This window comes from Thalassophryne amazonica, chromosome 9 (genome assembly GCF_902500255.1).
Source record: "Thalassophryne amazonica chromosome 9, fThaAma1.1, whole genome shotgun sequence".
NCBI classification, from domain to species: domain Eukaryota; kingdom Metazoa; phylum Chordata; class Actinopteri; order Batrachoidiformes; family Batrachoididae; genus Thalassophryne; species Thalassophryne amazonica.
Genome location: NC_047111.1, coordinates 26,617,380 through 26,635,210, shown reverse-complemented (window position 1 = coordinate 26,635,210; position 17,831 = coordinate 26,617,380). Strand labels below are relative to the sequence as shown.

The 17,831-nt window shown below is 40.0% G+C and overlaps 1 protein-coding gene and 1 long non-coding RNA gene across 2 annotated transcripts in view; one reads left to right on the top strand and one right to left on the bottom strand.

The window, feature by feature from the left end:
- ncam1a (neural cell adhesion molecule 1a) overlaps positions 1-17,831 on the top strand; it is a 947,827-nt gene that overhangs the window by 14,903 nt on the left and 915,093 nt on the right.
- LOC117516928 lies at positions 1,947-17,045 on the bottom strand. The gene is made up of 4 exons (XR_004562576.1): positions 17,035-17,045; positions 11,875-11,879; positions 5,326-5,413; positions 1,947-1,957 (listed from the first exon to the last, which is right to left on the bottom strand). It is a non-coding gene; the product is annotated as an uncharacterized LOC117516928 (long non-coding RNA).

Genomic DNA, 17,831 nt, shown 5'->3' with positions numbered 1-17,831 from the left:
TGTCTGCAGCCTGAAAGAGTGCGGGGTTAATCAGAAAGACTGAAGGCGCCCATTCTGCACCTCTTCTAAGCGAATCCAGATAAGAGCATCTCACATTTATTGCTCCTGGGGTGTCAAGTTACAGGCTTAAGGTTTGCACAGAAGTTTTATTTGATGTTTGAATATTTTATCCGATGATATTTGAAGTTTGGCCTGAGATAGTAAAATAGAGACGTAGGCGTTGACAGGTTGATACGGCGTTTTCTCTTTCATGTCCTGTGCTGTCAGCTGCCACTGCACACCTGCCATTCCACCTCACACTTTTATAAGCTCAAGACACCGAGTTCAAGCACAAGCCAGATCCATCAGCTTTTCATTTCAGGCCCGGGGATGAACGCTTCACATGCAAACACCGTGAAGACACGGTAGTAATCCAGGAGATCTACGATAGTGTTTTCAGGCTTCAAATGTGGAGTTAAACTGAACAAGGAGGAGGACAAAGTTTAGCTTTTCATTTTGAGGGAGCAAAAACACACAAGTCCTAAATGGCTAACATATGGCTTTTTAACTGCTGTGGTGAGTTCAAAGCCACGATGAAAATAATACAGGCTATTTTTGAACAAGGGAACTGGAAAAAGCAGCCAAACAAGGGAAAATTATAAGGCATTTTTAGCCTGCTTTCTGAAAAGAAAGAAAGGGGGGGGGGGAAAAACCTCCCTAGGAGTCTGGCTCTTTAAAAGCAGACTCAAGAAAATGTCACATTACATTTAAAGTGTAGAGATTTGAGTGACATTTTCACAGCTTATGTTCAAATTCAGCTCACATTCACGTCAACATGCGATTGCCCATTACATCATTATTGCTTTTCTTGGTCAGATATTTTTGTATTTATTCAGGCTGGGGCTCTTCTGATTATTAGCCTATTATTATTTTTTTAGTGGTCCCTGAATGAGACTCTTGTTACTGAAGAAGATGTACAGCATAAAATTCAGATCTTTTTTTTGTTTTTCCTTGTGCATATTGTCAGTGGAGAGTGAAAGGGAACTGTGGTCAACCTGAAATCAGGTCAGCTGAAAGTTCACTTCTTTTCAAAGCAGCTCTGAGAGGTCTTAAGATGTTCACAGAAACATTTTATAATCCACGTCTCCCAAAATCCATCACACTACAAAGGACATATTTATGCTGAATATGATTAGCAGTTCATGGGGTTATTCTGTTTCAAAGTTTCAAACATTTTTCAGATACCTTGATTTGTTTTCTCTTCATCTTTCGAGTCCCTCATCAGATGACTGGCAAAAGACATCTCATTGTGTGTCAGTGAATATCTTCCCTGCATTTACCGCCTCGGCGTTGAATAGTTTCATGAATGAGTAATAATATCAACAACGGTTATAATCATACCTTTAGTCAGTTATGTCGAAGCAGTGAAGCATGACGTTTATAAAGTATTTTCACATAAAAGAGGACTGTAGAAACTGTTAAAGTATCACATAGAACTTCCTCAGAATAAGAGAAAAAGGTATGTGAAAGTATACTCAGTCTTAACAATGGGGATATGAACATAAAAGGCAATGACATCATATCATGCCAAAGCAAATCTGTTAATTTTTTTTGACAATCTTTGGGGGACAAACAGGGGCAAGCACCAGCCTGATGGTCCTCGGGGCCTGTACAGGAGACTTCAGCCTACTTTATGTGACAGAAAGATATGGATTTGGAGGGAGCTTTGTGTGCGCACTCTGCATTCATTATTTTCTGTATTTGGGTCCATTCGGTGGAAGATTATGGCTCCAGAAAAAACTGGACAACGAACAACCACGAGAAATGGAGGGAGCATTGTAACCACTAGAGCAAGTAAGACATCACACCACAAGAACATGGCAAAGACATATTTAACAATGTAAAGTTTGATGAGAGTATGTGTATATGTGATGGAGACCAGCAGGAGTCGCTGTGCAGTAGTAGTCAATGGGCTTCACTCTCCTGACATCCAACAGGATACTCTGGCCACTCAGGTCAGAGCCATGGGTTTTAGCCTTCTGGCTAAAGAGTCTGCCTCCCTTGCTGGAGATCATGACTTCATATCCTGAGGGGAGCAATAGAAACCCAACACAGAGCATGCCACTACACTGGTGTCATGACCCAGATGGGAGTGAGATTCAAGGGGGTAGTGAATGTGACAGAGGACAGCAGGAGTCACTGTGCAGTAGTATAGAAATAATGAATGTTTATGAGTTCAGTTGTACGAATACTTCATGAGGTGAAAGCTGGAACAAGCCATTCACCGAAAGTTTGAACACTGCTGATTGGCATTCTCCGTCTCTTGGATATCTTTTTATATTCCTTTCCTGCTTGATACAGTTTAATTACTTGTTCTTTGACAGTTTTTTTTTTTTTTTTTGCTTTCTCTATGACTCAGAAACCAGAAATGTCAATGCAAAACTAGATGAAAGATGCAAGGTTTTGTCAGGATCCCAGAAACTCACTGACTTTTTACACACACACACACACACACACACACACACACACACACACACACACACACACACACACACACACACACACACACACACACACACACACACACACACACACACACACACACACTGATTACAAGGAAACAGATCACAGGTGAAGATGGTTACCTTTTGTAGCCATTCAAACCAGTTTGTGTCAACTTGTGTGCATGCTATCAGGCCAGAATTACCAGGGTATGTAAAATTTTGATCAGGGTAATTTGGGTGGTTTCTGTTGTCATTGTGATTTAGAAAGAATAAACAGTTGTTTGACAATAAATATCTTCCTCTGATGGTCAGTTTGGTGGGCTCAGGGTCTCATTACTGCTTTCTGCAGATGATGTGGTCCTGTTGGCTTTGTTGGCCTGTGACTTCCAGCACTCACTGGATCGTTCGCAGCTGAATGTGAAGTGGCTGGGATGAGGATCACTACCTCTAAATCTAAGGCCATGGTTCTCACCAGGAAACCGATGGATTGTCTACTCTGGCTGGGGGATGAGGTCTTGCCCCAAGTGAAGGAGTTCAAGTACATCGGGTTCTTGTTCATTAGTGAGGGTACAATGGAGTGTGAGACTGGCCAAAGAATCGGGGCAGCAGGGAGTGTATTGCATTCGCTCTACCATACTGTTGTGATGAAAAGGGAGCTGAGCAAAAGGCGAAGCTCTCAATCTACTGTTCAGTCTTCTTTCCTGCTCTCACCTATGGCCATGAGGGTTGGGTCATGACCAAAACAACTCGATCCCAGGTACAAGAGGCCGAAATGGTTTTCTTCAGGAGGGTGGCTGGTGTCTCCCTTAGAGATAAAGTGAGAAGCTCAGTCATCTGTGATGAACTCAGAGTAGAGCTGCCACTTCTCCTTCGTGTTGAAAGGAGCCAGCTGAGGTGGTTCGAACATCTGGTATGGATGTCCCCTGTTCACCTCCCTAGGGAGGTGTTCCAGGCATGTCTAGCTGGGAGGAGATCCTGGGGAAGACCCAGGACTTGGTGGAGAGATTATATCTCCACACTATCCTGGGAATGCCTCGGTATCCACCAGTTAGAGTTGGTTAATGTGGCCCGGGAAAGGGAAGTTTGGGATCCCCTGCTGGAGCTGTTGTCCCAGCGACCTGGTCCCAGATAAAAGGTTGAAGATGAGTGAATGAGTGAGATGGTCTTGAACTTCTTACGGTAGTGACCCACACAGTCTATGGTTGCGACATCATAGAGCACGTGGGGGCTTTCCTCGATTTACATGAGAGATGCTGGAAAGCACACGGCAAAAGTCAATCAGAGTGGAGCGACATGGTGATGTCACCTGGCACTGGCTGCTCGCTCGAACAAAATAATCCAACGTAGCAGAAAACACTCTGAAACAGCTTATTTCTGCTTCAGTCTAATATGCTTCTCATATATGTTGTAAAAGTAAGCGGAAAATAACAATGTAACATTGAATGTAAAAACGCTGCTATGAAGTATTTGTTATGGAATTCCCCCGGGTAAATATGTTCACTTCATTAAAGTGAGCTGTAATTTTGCAATATATTTCAAAAATAAATTGACATTATAATGCTTGGATTTCAGTAGAAACTAAATGTTGTCAGTTTAGTGAAATTTGAAAGGCTGTATAGCTTTAAGCTCTCCACATTCACCGATATTACCACACCAGCCCTTCCCTTAATTCAAAGTTTTTTCAGGGCACGAGTTTTAATTCTGAGTAGTATGAAGGTATTAGAGTCCTGTGGAAAATTGAAAGAATTCCGAGAAAGTTAAACTGAAATGCATCGCTCCTTGAAAATGACTAACAGACTGCAGGAGCTGTAAACCATATAACTCACATTCCTAATTTTTTGCCTTTTATTCTTCAGCTCCACAAATGGCAAAAGCTACAAAGAGTTTCTGCATGATTGCAAAGTGCACAGAAATACTTGGAAGCAAACTTCCCTGCAACTGTCAAATGTTTGGCGTGATTCTTCTTTGTGTAAATCTGAAGAAATGACTTGTTGTGTCTTTCAGGAATTGGTGACCTGCTGTTTTTGATTCTTCTGTGCCTGATGAAATTTAGAAAAACATGATGAAAGCCATTAAAGACAGTGCGGTTGGAGGAGGAAGACCAAAACATGAATTTTGATGAAAATTCATCACTGGACTATCTGGCAACAGCAATCTCAAACAAAAATACTGATATTTTGAACCTTCACATTGAATTGTTGAAAGAGGAGCCACAGACTTGGCTTGATGATGGCTTTTTTTCCCCACATACTTATTCTGCTCACCTCAAGGTTGTGAAATATTATGCAGAAAGATGTGTGTCTCTTCACCAAGCTTTCAAAGCCAAACATACACAAGACAAAGACCAACTGTAATACCTGTTACAGGTGGTTGCTGATCATAGAAAACAATCCTTAAATGAACACAAATACTGTACATTTGATCAGTTTTTTTCCCCCATGTTGATTGATTTTGATTTTGATAGTGATAGTGATTGTTCAAACACTATCCTAAGTGGCTCGCTATGCTGTCACCAAGAGAGACCAAAAAATGTGATAGAGTGTAATCCTTTATAACCTAGGTGAAGCTGTGCATTCTTGTGCTCCTTTCATAAGAGTGTCATTCTGCATTCCAGCTCTTAGATGCCGGACTTGGCCTTAGGTCTTGCCTCAGTCGCCACAGCTGAATACTCCATCACCCTCAACAGGAAGTCTGTGCATGTGTATTGTGTTGATTTCCAAAGCAGGTGAGACTACGCACAGGATGAAGAAACCACAAGCGCTGGGGCATGAATCTCACTTGTTAACTCTACTAGCCCTGCTAGGCAAAGCAAGTTGGCTAAACACAATAACAGTTATCAGACTAAATCCATGGCTGCAAAACCTCCATCTGTGGACGGATTTCCGTCAAAATTTGTTTCAATGTTCCATTTATTCTGTCATATAAAACCGCTAACTTAAAGGACATGCCGCATGTTATTTAATGCCTCAGTTAGCAACACAACATCAAAGTATTCATGAATATAAGTCTATCTGTGCACATGAAGTAATAATTAGCGGTTGCTGATGTATTTTATTGTTAATTATCCCTCTCGCTTGGAGAGTGAACAGGTATATTTCCGGAAAAACATCTTATTTGGCATTTCTCACCATTTCTGAGTGTGACGTACATTTTAGGAGGATGGCATGGACCTGGACATGGTTATCTGGCTGGTGATCACACGCCATCCGTGCGGGATGACCTGCTTTATGGAGCGGACTTGGACATTATTTTCCGGCTGGCGATTGCGCGTGATCAGTGCATGACAACCTCTTTGACAACACTTATAATTGTGCACAAAGCTGAGCCTCCAGCAGAGATTGTGTTTAACAGGCTACATTCATGATGGACGTGCATGCACACTAAGTCTTCTCACAGTGGAGAGTGGCTGCTGCTTTCACTGTGACTGCAAATTAAGTTATCAGTTAAAAACGAATCATCATAACACAACATCACACTTACAGTAGTGTTCAGAATAATAGTAGTGCTATGTGACTAAAAAGATTAATCCAGGTTTTGAGTATATTTTTTATTGTTACATGGGAAACAAGGTACCAGTAGATTCAGTAGATTCTCACAAATCCAACAAGACCAAGCATTCATGATATGCACACTCTTAAGGCTATGAAATTGGGCTATTAGTAAAAAAAGTAGAAAAGGGGGTGTTCACAATAATAGTAGCATCTGCTGTTGATGCTGCAAACTCAAAACTATTATGTTCAAACTGCTTTTTTAGCAATCCTGTGAATCACTAAACTAGTATTTAGTTGTATAACCACAGATTTTCATGATTCCTTCACATCTGTGAGGAATTAATTTTGGTTTGGAACCAAGATTATACTTGTTTACTAGTGTGCTTGTGGTCATTGTCTTGTTGAAACACCCATTTCAAGGACATGTCCTCTTCAGCATAAGGCAACATGACCTCTTCAAGTATTTTGACATATCCAAACTGATCCATGATACCTGGTATGCGATATATTGGCCCAACACCATAGTAGGAGAAACATGTCCATATCATGATGCTTGCACCACCATGCATCACTGTCTTCACTGTGAACTGTGGCTTGAATTCAGAGTTTGGGGGTTGTCTCCTAAACTACCTGCGGCCCTTGGACCCAAGAAGACCAGTTTTACTCTCATCAGTCCACAAAATATTCCTCCATTTCTCTTTAGGCCAGATGATGTGTTCTTTGGCAAATTGTAACCTCTTCTGCACGTCTTTTATTTAACAGAGGGACTTTGCGGGGGATTCTTGCAAATAAATTAGCTTCACACAGGCGTCTTCTAACTCACAGCACTTACAGGTAACTCCAGACTGTCTTTCATCATCCTGGAGCTGATCAGTGGGTGAGCCTTGCCATTCTGGTTATTCTTCTATCCATTTTTATGGTTGTTTTCTGTTTTCTTCCAAGTGTCTGGTTTTTTGTCTATTTTAAAACACTGGAGATCATTGTAGATGAACAGCCTATAATTTTTTGCACCTGCGTATACGTTTTCCCCTCTCCAATCAACTTTTTAATCAAACTATGCTGTTCTTCTGAACAATGTCTTGAATGTCCCATTTTCCTCAGGCTTTCAAAGAGAAAAGCATGTTCAACAGGTGCTGGCTTCATCCTTACATCGGGGACACCTGATTCACACCTGTTTTTTCCACAAAATTGATGAACTCACTGACTGAATGCCACAATACTATTATTGTGAACTCCCCCTTTTCTACTTTTTTTTTTTTTACTAATAACCCAATTTCATAGCCTTAAGAGTGTGCCTATCATGAATGCTTGGTCTTGTTGGATTTGTGAGAATCTACTGAATCTACTGGTACCTTCTTTCCCATGTAACAATAACAAATATACTCCAAACCTGGATTAATCTTTTTAGTCACATAGCACTACTATTATTCTGAACATTACTGTATGTAAACTTTGCAATTAATCTCTGGCTCTGTTCTTAATGTTAGCAGCTAGAGTCCATTCACGTGCACGCTGGAATGCTCTGGACAGCTACGTAAACACTGTCAGAAACACTCAAAAAGCCAAGAAAAAACTGACCAAAGTGCCGTCAGAAAGCATCAAATTGCAGCATTTTTTTTCACCACCTAGAGGGCTTGGTGCTTGTGGTGCTTGGGCTGTATGGCAAAGACGCACATCTTGTCCACCCACATAAAATGTTCCATCAAACATTTTTCAGTTGCTTGCAGCCATGTAAATTGGCACAGTTACGACGATTGCTAGCTGGGTTAAACAGTCTGTGTACCATGCTTGCAAAACCACAGAGAATAGCAAGTTGAATGTGTGTGGTGCAGGAAGTTTTGCTAGTGGCACCTACAGCTGGGCTTGCACACACCTTCCATCTCATGTGCAGATCACTGAGGTAGAATGGAGCTTGGACCCAAGTCCTACAAAGCTGTCACAGTAAAGGAGGTTTAACAACATACAGCAATGTTGACAGCAGGCACTGAGCAGGAAACCAGGGTTTTCCAATTCTGCTGCAGTCCTTTTGGCCTGACAGCTCTGCTGAGACATACTGCAGATAGGTATTACGAGAATCCAGTTTCCACTACTGATGTCTTGTACCAAGTGTACTGACCAAAATGGAACTAAAAATGTACTTTAAAAAAACAAACAACTGCACTTCTAATTTCATCCTCAAAATTTCACCAATCACCCAAAAGACTTTCACACGTTCAGTTTAGTCGCTCAAAATGTCTCACAATCATATTTTCTTGGAGGACATGATTAGTATTAGATAAACGTATATAGAGGAGCACAAAAAGTCAGTCAATATAGACTCCATAACCTTGTTTGTTTCTTGTTTGCAGATCTGTGTTCAACATCATATATGCCAGAAAGGATTTGGAAGGGAACAAACAACACATCAAGACAACATGGTGCAGTGAATGTCATAGGCATATTATGTCATCTCACAGTATTTCCTCTATCTGAATGTACTGTATAAAGATTCCAAATAGATAAATTGAAAATGACTGCTGAGTGCTGGATGACGATGGGCTGTCTATGCATATTAATCACTGCATGAATAGCGAGCTTGAGTGATTTGTATTGTGTGAGCTCTGGAGGCGGGCTACACAGAATTGAATGGGGGGTGGAGGGGGGGGGGGCACTGTAGACTTATCCACCCCAGCCACTGAATGACTTTTTCTTAAGCATATTGTTTTGGAAGTCTTAGCACACTTGCTTCCCTACACACTGAGCAATAGCACTGGACAACCAACGTTATTTTAATGAGCATTAAAGTCATAAATGAAACATTTTCAACTTGAGTTTCTCCACATTATATATGATGACAGCAACTTATGTAACTACTTCTCACCAATGCCCAACCTCTCCTCATTTGAGCTGATAATAGGAAGCTCATATTCCGAGTTGAAGCCGTCCGTAATGGACCGCCCAGTGGTCCAAGACTAGTGGTGGGCCGTGCATTTTACACCTGGGCCTTCAGAGCTATCCTCTCGCAATGAAATACAGTATCACTTCAATGTGCATCACAAATAAGTAGACATCGCATACATCCCAAATCACTGTCATGACAAAATATTATAAGAGCAGCATGACTCATTTAAGAGTTGGGGCAGTGTGTGTGTGTGTGTGTGTGTGTGTGTGTGTGTGTGTGTGTGTGTGTGTGTGTGTGTGTGTGTGTGCATATGCGGAATGGGTGGACAAATGCAAAGAAACAAGAAAAAACTCACAACAGCCATATTTACTCATATGATCACTAATCAAGCAAAAATACCAGAAACACAAAGAATATAGTCAGTGTTAAACAGATTCTAGCCAGGCTTCTGGATGTATTTGTGCACCTGCTACCTGTAACATGACAGAGCAGATGTCATTCACACCACCCCAGTCACAATAATCTGAAAAATTCTAAAGATTTTTCCATCTGGAGACAACAAGGGGAAATCTGATTGGGTAAAATGATGCCATCATCCATATGAGCTGATCTGGAAACAAAAGCCTCAAAATGAACAGACAGAGAGGATCCACCAAAGCTCCCTGAGGTAAAGCAGTGAAACACAGTTTTGCATTTTTCATCTTCACTTTTAAGTTATATCATGGTTGTTTTCTATTTATTGTCATTGGCTATACAAGCTGATTGCCTCTTGAACCCACATGTGTTAGGTACTTTTGACTACAGTTACTCTGGAGTTTAGACCTGTTTTTTGCTGTGCATTGCATAATCATGCTATACTACCATATGATAAGTGCACGGGCACTGTGTCTGACCACTCATTATTATTATTTAGACCAACACACCCTAGAACGCACAAATGAGTGTGATAATATTTGGTGCTTATGCAGATGAAGTCGGACCCAGACAGGATGCGTGACTGAGACTCAAATCCAGGTCTACTGATTGTCTCACTGAGCTACGTACCTACTTAATGTAAATGGCTCAAAGTGCGCAATCAGTGTAGTTGCAGATTGTTTGGCAGATACATTACTTGCCTCATCTTTTCACCTCATCAGACACAATGTCGGTTAATTTGTTGAGAGTTAATTGTCTAATTGTTGCATGAAGTGACAGAATCTACTGCATTCTTGTTCTAACATCTGGCAAATGCATGTGCAGACTGAACCGGTTCCCACCTGTAATAAAGTGCTCTGCAGTTCTTTTTAAAGAGGACTTACCGGAGCTGTCTCAGTAGAGGAAACGCTGACACCTTCTAATGGATTCAAATGAACTGAGCTTGATGTGAATATGCCCTGAGATCACATTTAGCAAAGTAAATAATTTTGTCCCAGTGTGGCAAACAGCAGCCCAAACCTGTTGAAGGTTAATGCTATCCCATATTTCCCAACCAAGGATGGCACATTCCATGCACTTTCTGAAAACTCCCTCTCACCCCCCCAAGGGAGGGGGGTATGTGTGTTCCTCAAGCTCGGGCCCTCGACCAGGGGCCTGGTTTGAGAGTTTGGTGCAGTATCTTAGCTGTTCCTAACACGGCATTCTTCTGGACAGAGACCTCTGATGTTGTCCCAGGAATCTGCTAGAGCCACTCTTCCAATTGGGGGTTACAGTGCCTAGTGCTGCTATTACTACTGGGTCCACGTTGGACTTTACCTTCCACATCTGCTCTGGTTGCACCTTCAGCCCTTGTTACTTCTCTATTTTCTTTTGCTCCGTATTCGGCACTGTCCTCAAAATCATTGTTGATAAATTATCTAATTATGGAACACCAACAAGATATGACTGGTTTGTGAAACTTGGTTAAAACCTACTGCTGTCCTCCCCTTAAATGAAGCCTGCCCACTCGCGTACACACTTAGTCATGTCCCTTGTGATAAGAAGCAAGGCCGGGGTGTTGCTCTAATTCATAAATTTGGGTTTAGCTTACTGCCTTGAACATCTGACTGTCTGATGTAAAAAAAATCAGTAAATAAAAATCAGCCATGTTATATTGTTACTATATATAGGCCCCCAGGCCCATATTCTGATTTCTTAGATGAATTTGTGAGTATCCCTAACTTGGCAACCTGTGCAGATAACATTCTGATTGTTGGTGGCTTCAACATTCATATAAATAAGCCTTCTGACCCCCTCTGCAAATCATTTGTGGACATTATAGATGTATCAGGATTCCAGCAATGCATTCACGATTCAACACATATTAGTGGACAGATATTGACATCATTCCTCTTGCATCAGTAGTCTCAGATCACTCACTTATTAAGTTTACAGTCTCGTTGCGAGACGGCTTATGGTGTAGTGGATGTTTTTTGTGTGTGCATCAGAAGAATTAGCACCATCAATTAGCTCATTCAAATCGTCGTCTGTCAGCAAAACAAACATGTTTAGCTAAATGCTGCTAGTGTGTGTGGGTGGGGTTCGCAGCGTGCAATGGTACAATACGTATGGAACCAAATTTGCATGGTAAATGGAACCATATTTGCACGCTAAATGCAAAGCAACACAAATGGGACCAATAATCCATGTCACGTGACATACGAAACACCAGTCAAATGACAAGGATCCACTCAGCCATGATTTAAACTAGAATAGAATGGAGCCTTTGTTGTCATTGCAAATATATACAGATTATACATACAGCAAAATTTGTTCTCTGCATTTAACCATCCTAATTACAGTTAAACACAATCCAACCAGGACTAGGAGCAATGCCCAACTAGGAGCAGTGGGCAGTGACAGTCCAGCGCCCGGAGATCAACTCCAGATTTAGAAGCTGCCTTGGTCAGGGGCAGAGAAAGGAGCAGATCCTAAATAAGCATGTTTTTCATTGTGGGAGGAAACCGGAGTGCCTGGAGGAAACCCACGCAGACACGGGGAGAACATGCAAACTACACACAAAAAGGCCAGGAATTGACCCCACAACCTTCTTCCTATGAAGCACCAGTGCTAAGAAGAACTCAACTCTTTTATTTCCTTTTAATTACGTAATTTTGTAAAGTTAATTTACCATCTTAATGTATTTATGTTTAGGTTCTTGTTATATCCACTATTGTTTAATTTCTACTTCTATTTTGATATTAGATTTTTAAATGGACCACAATGTAAATAAGCGTTTTCAGTTTCTTGTGTCATCCATGTATTTTTAATGTATTTACAATTATGTTATGTACCTACATTGAACTTAAAATTACTCACCACACTCATGCTTTTAATATAAAGATGACTTACCGCCCCCTGCTGGAAGGGCGTGTGTCCAGAAAGTAGCTAGCAGCATGCACGCATGCACCTGCTGTAAGCAGGTGACTTTATTTTGACAAACAGAGACATTGGCTAAAGACATTAAAATCACTAAAAATTTCAGTCATGGTACCAACAATGGAAATAAGTGTTTTCATTTCTTGTGTCATCCATGTATTTTTAATATATTTACAATTATATTATGTACTTTCATTGAACTTAAAATCACTCACCACACTCACGCTTTTAATACAAAGATGACCCCCTACTGTGGTGTGACTACAGAAAGTAGTTTGCATGCACGCTCAGCTACTGTAAGCACATCGTTCTAATTTGACAAAGACAGTGGCTGAACACATTAACTACTAAACATTTCACTCATGTACCAATATGAAACTTAAGTCACTCATGGTAAGAGCAACATGAGACTTATGTAAACTGACTAAACCAATTGAGCTACAATAACACAATAAATCAATAACACTAACAACACTGTTACACTAACATAAACCACACTAACAACATTTAAACCTTCAAAACCCTGAACTCCCATGGTGCATTTCAGCACAGCATCTGTTGTTTATTGGTTAACTAAAATAGCTGATTTCTCTAAAAACATTTGTCCTATCAACTTTCTGTTTTTGCAGTGTTCATCCTTGACCCAAAATACATAAGCATGTCAAACGACAAATGTTAGCTTTCCCTGGTTTTTGTGTGATTGAAGCCATACACATGCACGCACACATGCTACTTGGCTATTTCATTATATATACACGCATATAAACCATGATCTAATATCTTCTCCAAAAAGTGAAAAGTACTGTCATATTAATTTTTAGGTCATGTCACCTACAAGGGGTGGGCAATAAAGCCTTAAAATGACATTATTATTATTATTATTTCAAGGCAATTTGCAATAACAATATTCATAACAATACAGAAAAAGAAAATACTGAACACGCTGCTCTCACTTTCAGACATAATTTGGCTTGTGTCTTTGTGTGTGCACGGAAATGTCAATGCAAAATTGCACAATTTGAATTAGTGAATTGAAAATATGCTTTTTGGAAATGTGTATTTCTAATTAAAAACACAAAAATGAGGATATTTAGCAGGACTTACCCATTTATTACAATGATGAGTATTGGAATTACGGTTCAGCACAGTTAGTGCAGGCAGTTTGGTAGACAATGACTTAATTGCAGAATCCAGAACATTGCTGAGGACATCAGTTTTACAACTGTCAGATTTCTCTGAAGGTTTTCAGTCTGGTGTCTCAGGAACTTTGTGACATGAAACCAGATCAAATCCAGGCTGAAGTCTCAAATTTGCTTTCTGACAAACTCCAGAAGAAATTTTGCAGCTTCCTTTTAAGACAAGCAACACGTGTGTTAGTGCTTGTACAGAACCTGTGCAGACTATACAGCCTTGAAATGTTCCATACATGATTTAACTGTCCAGCAGTGATGCCGGTAACGCGTTACTTAGTAACGCGTTACTCTAATCTGACCACTTCTTTTAGTAACGAGTAATCTAACGTGTTAATCTTTCCAAGTCAGTAATCAGATTAACGTTACTTCTCCATGTCACTGTGCGTTACTATTATTTTTCATTGTGGGTCCATAGCAGCATTAAACTTGGTCCGTGGGCAGGGGGTCGGGGTTCGACTGAACGTCCCACTTTAAGCGAGCTGTGAGCTTTTCATCCGCGGTTTTTTGCAGCTGCTCGACTCGTCCTCACCTCTTAAAGGGCGGCGATCAGCACACCTGCACTGAGCTTTACGAAGACATTTTTATACTTTTTTCCTCCTTTATTTAGAATTCTGAGCTGAGCTGCTCCGTATCGTCTCGTTAAAAACAGCTGATCCTCCGCGACACGTCAACAACTAACACTATTTTCCACTCAAATGCACCTAAACTCTCTTTCTGAGGACCACATGATGTGAAAACGCAATAAAACTTTCTTACCTGTAAATCTGGTCCTGTTTTCTGCATAAATAAATGTTATCCATTCTTTGTGCTCAAACGCCAAAGCAGGGGCGAATCCAGATGGGATGGGGGCGTGGAGGAGGGATGTGCCCCCCCCCCACAACAGCCCTAGATTAAAGGTCCAGTTTTGAAGCCGTTTTTTACTACAACTACTAATATTGCTTAAAATAATAATAATTTCGACAAGTAAAATGTTTAGAGAGAATTTAAATGTTAGAAAAATGTTAGAATTTAATAGTTACATTTATAAACAATGTAGGTTTGAAATTGCAAGGTTCACTGTTACAGTGCTGTCAACAGTTAAATATGAGGTCAAGAAAGAGGTCTTTATTTTACTTTTTATAAAACATTTATTTTCATTGAAGTCAAGAAAGGGTGACTATAAAGTGAGTTTTGGCAAAACAGGTATCATTGTCATGTTGACGTGGCAGAGGGTTGTTGTCGACAGCTGGGAAAGTAACTAAAAAAGTAACTAGTAATCTAACTTAGTTACTTTTACAATTGAGTAATCAGTAAAGTAACTAAGTTACTTTTTCAGGGAGTAATCAGTAATCAGTAATTGGATTACTTTTTCAAAGTAACTGTGGCAACACTGCTGTCCAGCAGGTGCCAGTGCTCAGCAGCTGGCTGCACAGCACATGACATGTTCCTTTTCATGCAGACTCCATAACAGTCTCTGAAACACCTGTGTTTTAAAGGCTTTGTAACACTTTGTAGTTTGCTACAGATGCTTTTGGTGGCACACTCATTCATTCACATGTTCTCTCCACTGTTTTATTCTGGATTTCTGTTCCAGTTCTGTGAAAGCCCTCCACTGTTAACAGTGTAGGGAAAATCCGTCTGTATTTCACTCCACTTCAGCCATCCGTTATCAGAGGTAATTATCAGATTGATTGAAATAAGCAGATGTCATGGGTTAATTGTCATTGTGGCTTTGCCTCTTTATCAGCAGAGCTTTAGTGAGATGAAACTGTTTTGGATGCTTCACTGCAGCTTAAACACGCGCAGAAGAGAAAGTTTCACTTCCTAACAAGATTTGCTGGCCGAAGGTTTTCTCTGCAGAAATCCTGTCTTTTTTTTTGAACCGCCTGGAATGGCGGCTCATTTTCTTGGTGTCTTCTGGGTAATTTTGCTCATTTAAGATGCACACATTGCTGTATTTATTTCCCCCCCCCCACAGTCGTGATTGTGTCTTAGTTTTTATAATGTGTCTCCTTTTTATTGTCTCTGCAGGATTTATTTTTTCTTTTCTGCTTGATTGTACTTTTTCCCATGGGCTTTTGTGTGTCATTATTTCAGCAGATGTACTCTATTTATTTATTTAATTTCTTTGAAAAAGTGTTTTATTTCTTGTAACGTCAGGTTTGAATTTGCCTTGCAATGAACAGCGATGGAAAAAAAAACTTTTTAATCACACTTTTTTCCATCGCAGGAACTCGATCTAAGTCCCAAGTGTTGGAAACATTTGCAGGAACAAGCCCCGTAATTGACCCTTTCAGTCATCATTCAGCCACAGCTACTTGTGCAGTGACAACAAACATCTAATGCTCACAATAGTTAAACCTCTGGGGCCGACGCAGTCATATACGACGCCTAAGACCAAGCTTTACTCAATTATAAATAACTTTTTAATGATATGAGATAGAAACTTACTTTTTTTTTGCTGAAAAGTTAACTCTGCAGACTTTTGAGCCAGCCATCGGCCATCTTTGTACTCCTCATAGAAGCTGTGTGATGACGTGTGCAATGTGAGTGTCCAATTGGAATTGGTTCACCGTCACATGGTTTTCCAAAATCCAATCGTAAGGCAGATTTACCTCACGTGAAAAGCCAAAGATCGTTTTCAGGAGTGATATGTTACTAGTTGGCCCACTTGAATAGCTCCCTGGGTGCTCCAATGAGTACATACTCAGTGTGCCCTGCGCCATTATGCACAGCGATCAGTGAAAGCAGACAGAGAGCCTCTGATGACAATCTCACATGTTCAAACAAAGAGTGTGTAACTTATCAGGACTGCTTCACAAGTTTACATGTGGATGTTATTGGATAACTCTGTTGCTTTCTCAGCATAAAGCACTGTTTACCATATCAATGGAGTGAAGGGGAGGGCCGCTCCTCAGACTGTACGGATCCAAAGTGGCCCAAAGTGTGAATGAAAGCTGCTTTGAGTAGCACAGAACACTCCAAAACACAGTAGAAGTAGACGTTTGTGATGTAACCTTTGTGCAATAGCAGACAGAAATTGCTTTGAGATGAAGACAAACAAAATGCACAGACCATTTTGTATATATTGTTCAAAATGTACATTTGTGTTTATTGTTTGAACCTTTTTGTTGTACAGTCTTTCATACAAGACCTCAAATTACCTTTATAAAGTGTCAAAACAGTTGTTTAGTATAGTTTGCTGTGTGTTTTGAATAAATGTGTGTGGAAAATTATTTTTCGCTTTGCTTTTTCCTTTATTTTTGATTGTAAACCTTTATTACACTTATAAAACACAACAAAAGCATATACAGTATATTATGAAAGCACATGTTGTCCTGAAAAAAAGAGATATAAAACTTGATTGTGGGATGCAGGGAGAGCTGTTAACAGAAATAATAAAACATTTATGCCAGGCGAGTGAACTGTCCAAAAATGCCCTCGGATCCCAGAGGGTTAACAAATGAATGTTAATGTTTTGTGCAAGGCCATATAAAGGTTTACTTGCTAGCATCCAATGCGGATCAGAAGGCAAAAGCAGGAGTAATTTTGTGTGTGTTTTTTTTAATTTATTTATTTTTTTGGCTTCCCACTAGCTTGCTAAGATGATATAGTGCTCGGAATACCAAACTCTTACAATACCTGTATTTCATTAATTGATTATCTGACTGAACTTCTCAACAGAGTGTCCTTCACTGCAACATCCACCATCAAACCAAGCAGCGAGTCGTTCTTATTGGTTGTAGAGCTTGAATGAATGAATGAATGAATGAATGAATGAATGAATGAATGAAAACTATTTATTTCAAACATTTGATACAACAATTACAAGATAGATCAGTAAAGACAACAACAAAAAAGTTCCTACTGTGTACCCAACATGTCCGAAAAAGGGTAGGGTGAAGCATCAGCTTATTTATCCCTACCCCTTCTTCCCCACAACCAGTAATACCCTTTGCCACATATACACATAGATTCCTACACACCTAAACCGATATCAATATATATATATATATACATATATATACACATACACATATATATATACATACACACATCAACATACATACACATATACATACACATATATACACATATACATATATACACATATATATACACAAACATAAATATACACCTACACATACCTACTTACATACAAAATACTATATATTTACAAGCCGAAGCAAAAAACAAAAACACCCTAACCCTCATTACCCTTCCTCCTCCCTATACCTAGAAAAAAACATATTTTTGTACCGCTGTTTGAACTGGTTCATGCTTGGACATTGCTTGAGCCCCACTCCCAATCTGTTCCACATCCTCACCCCACAGACAGAAATACAGAAACCTTTTAATGTTGTTCGTGCCCACTGATGCTTTAAATTAAATTTCTCCCTCAGACTGCAATCCCCTGATTTGTTAAAAAACATATTTTTAATATTTGCTGGAAGTAAATTGTTTATTGCTT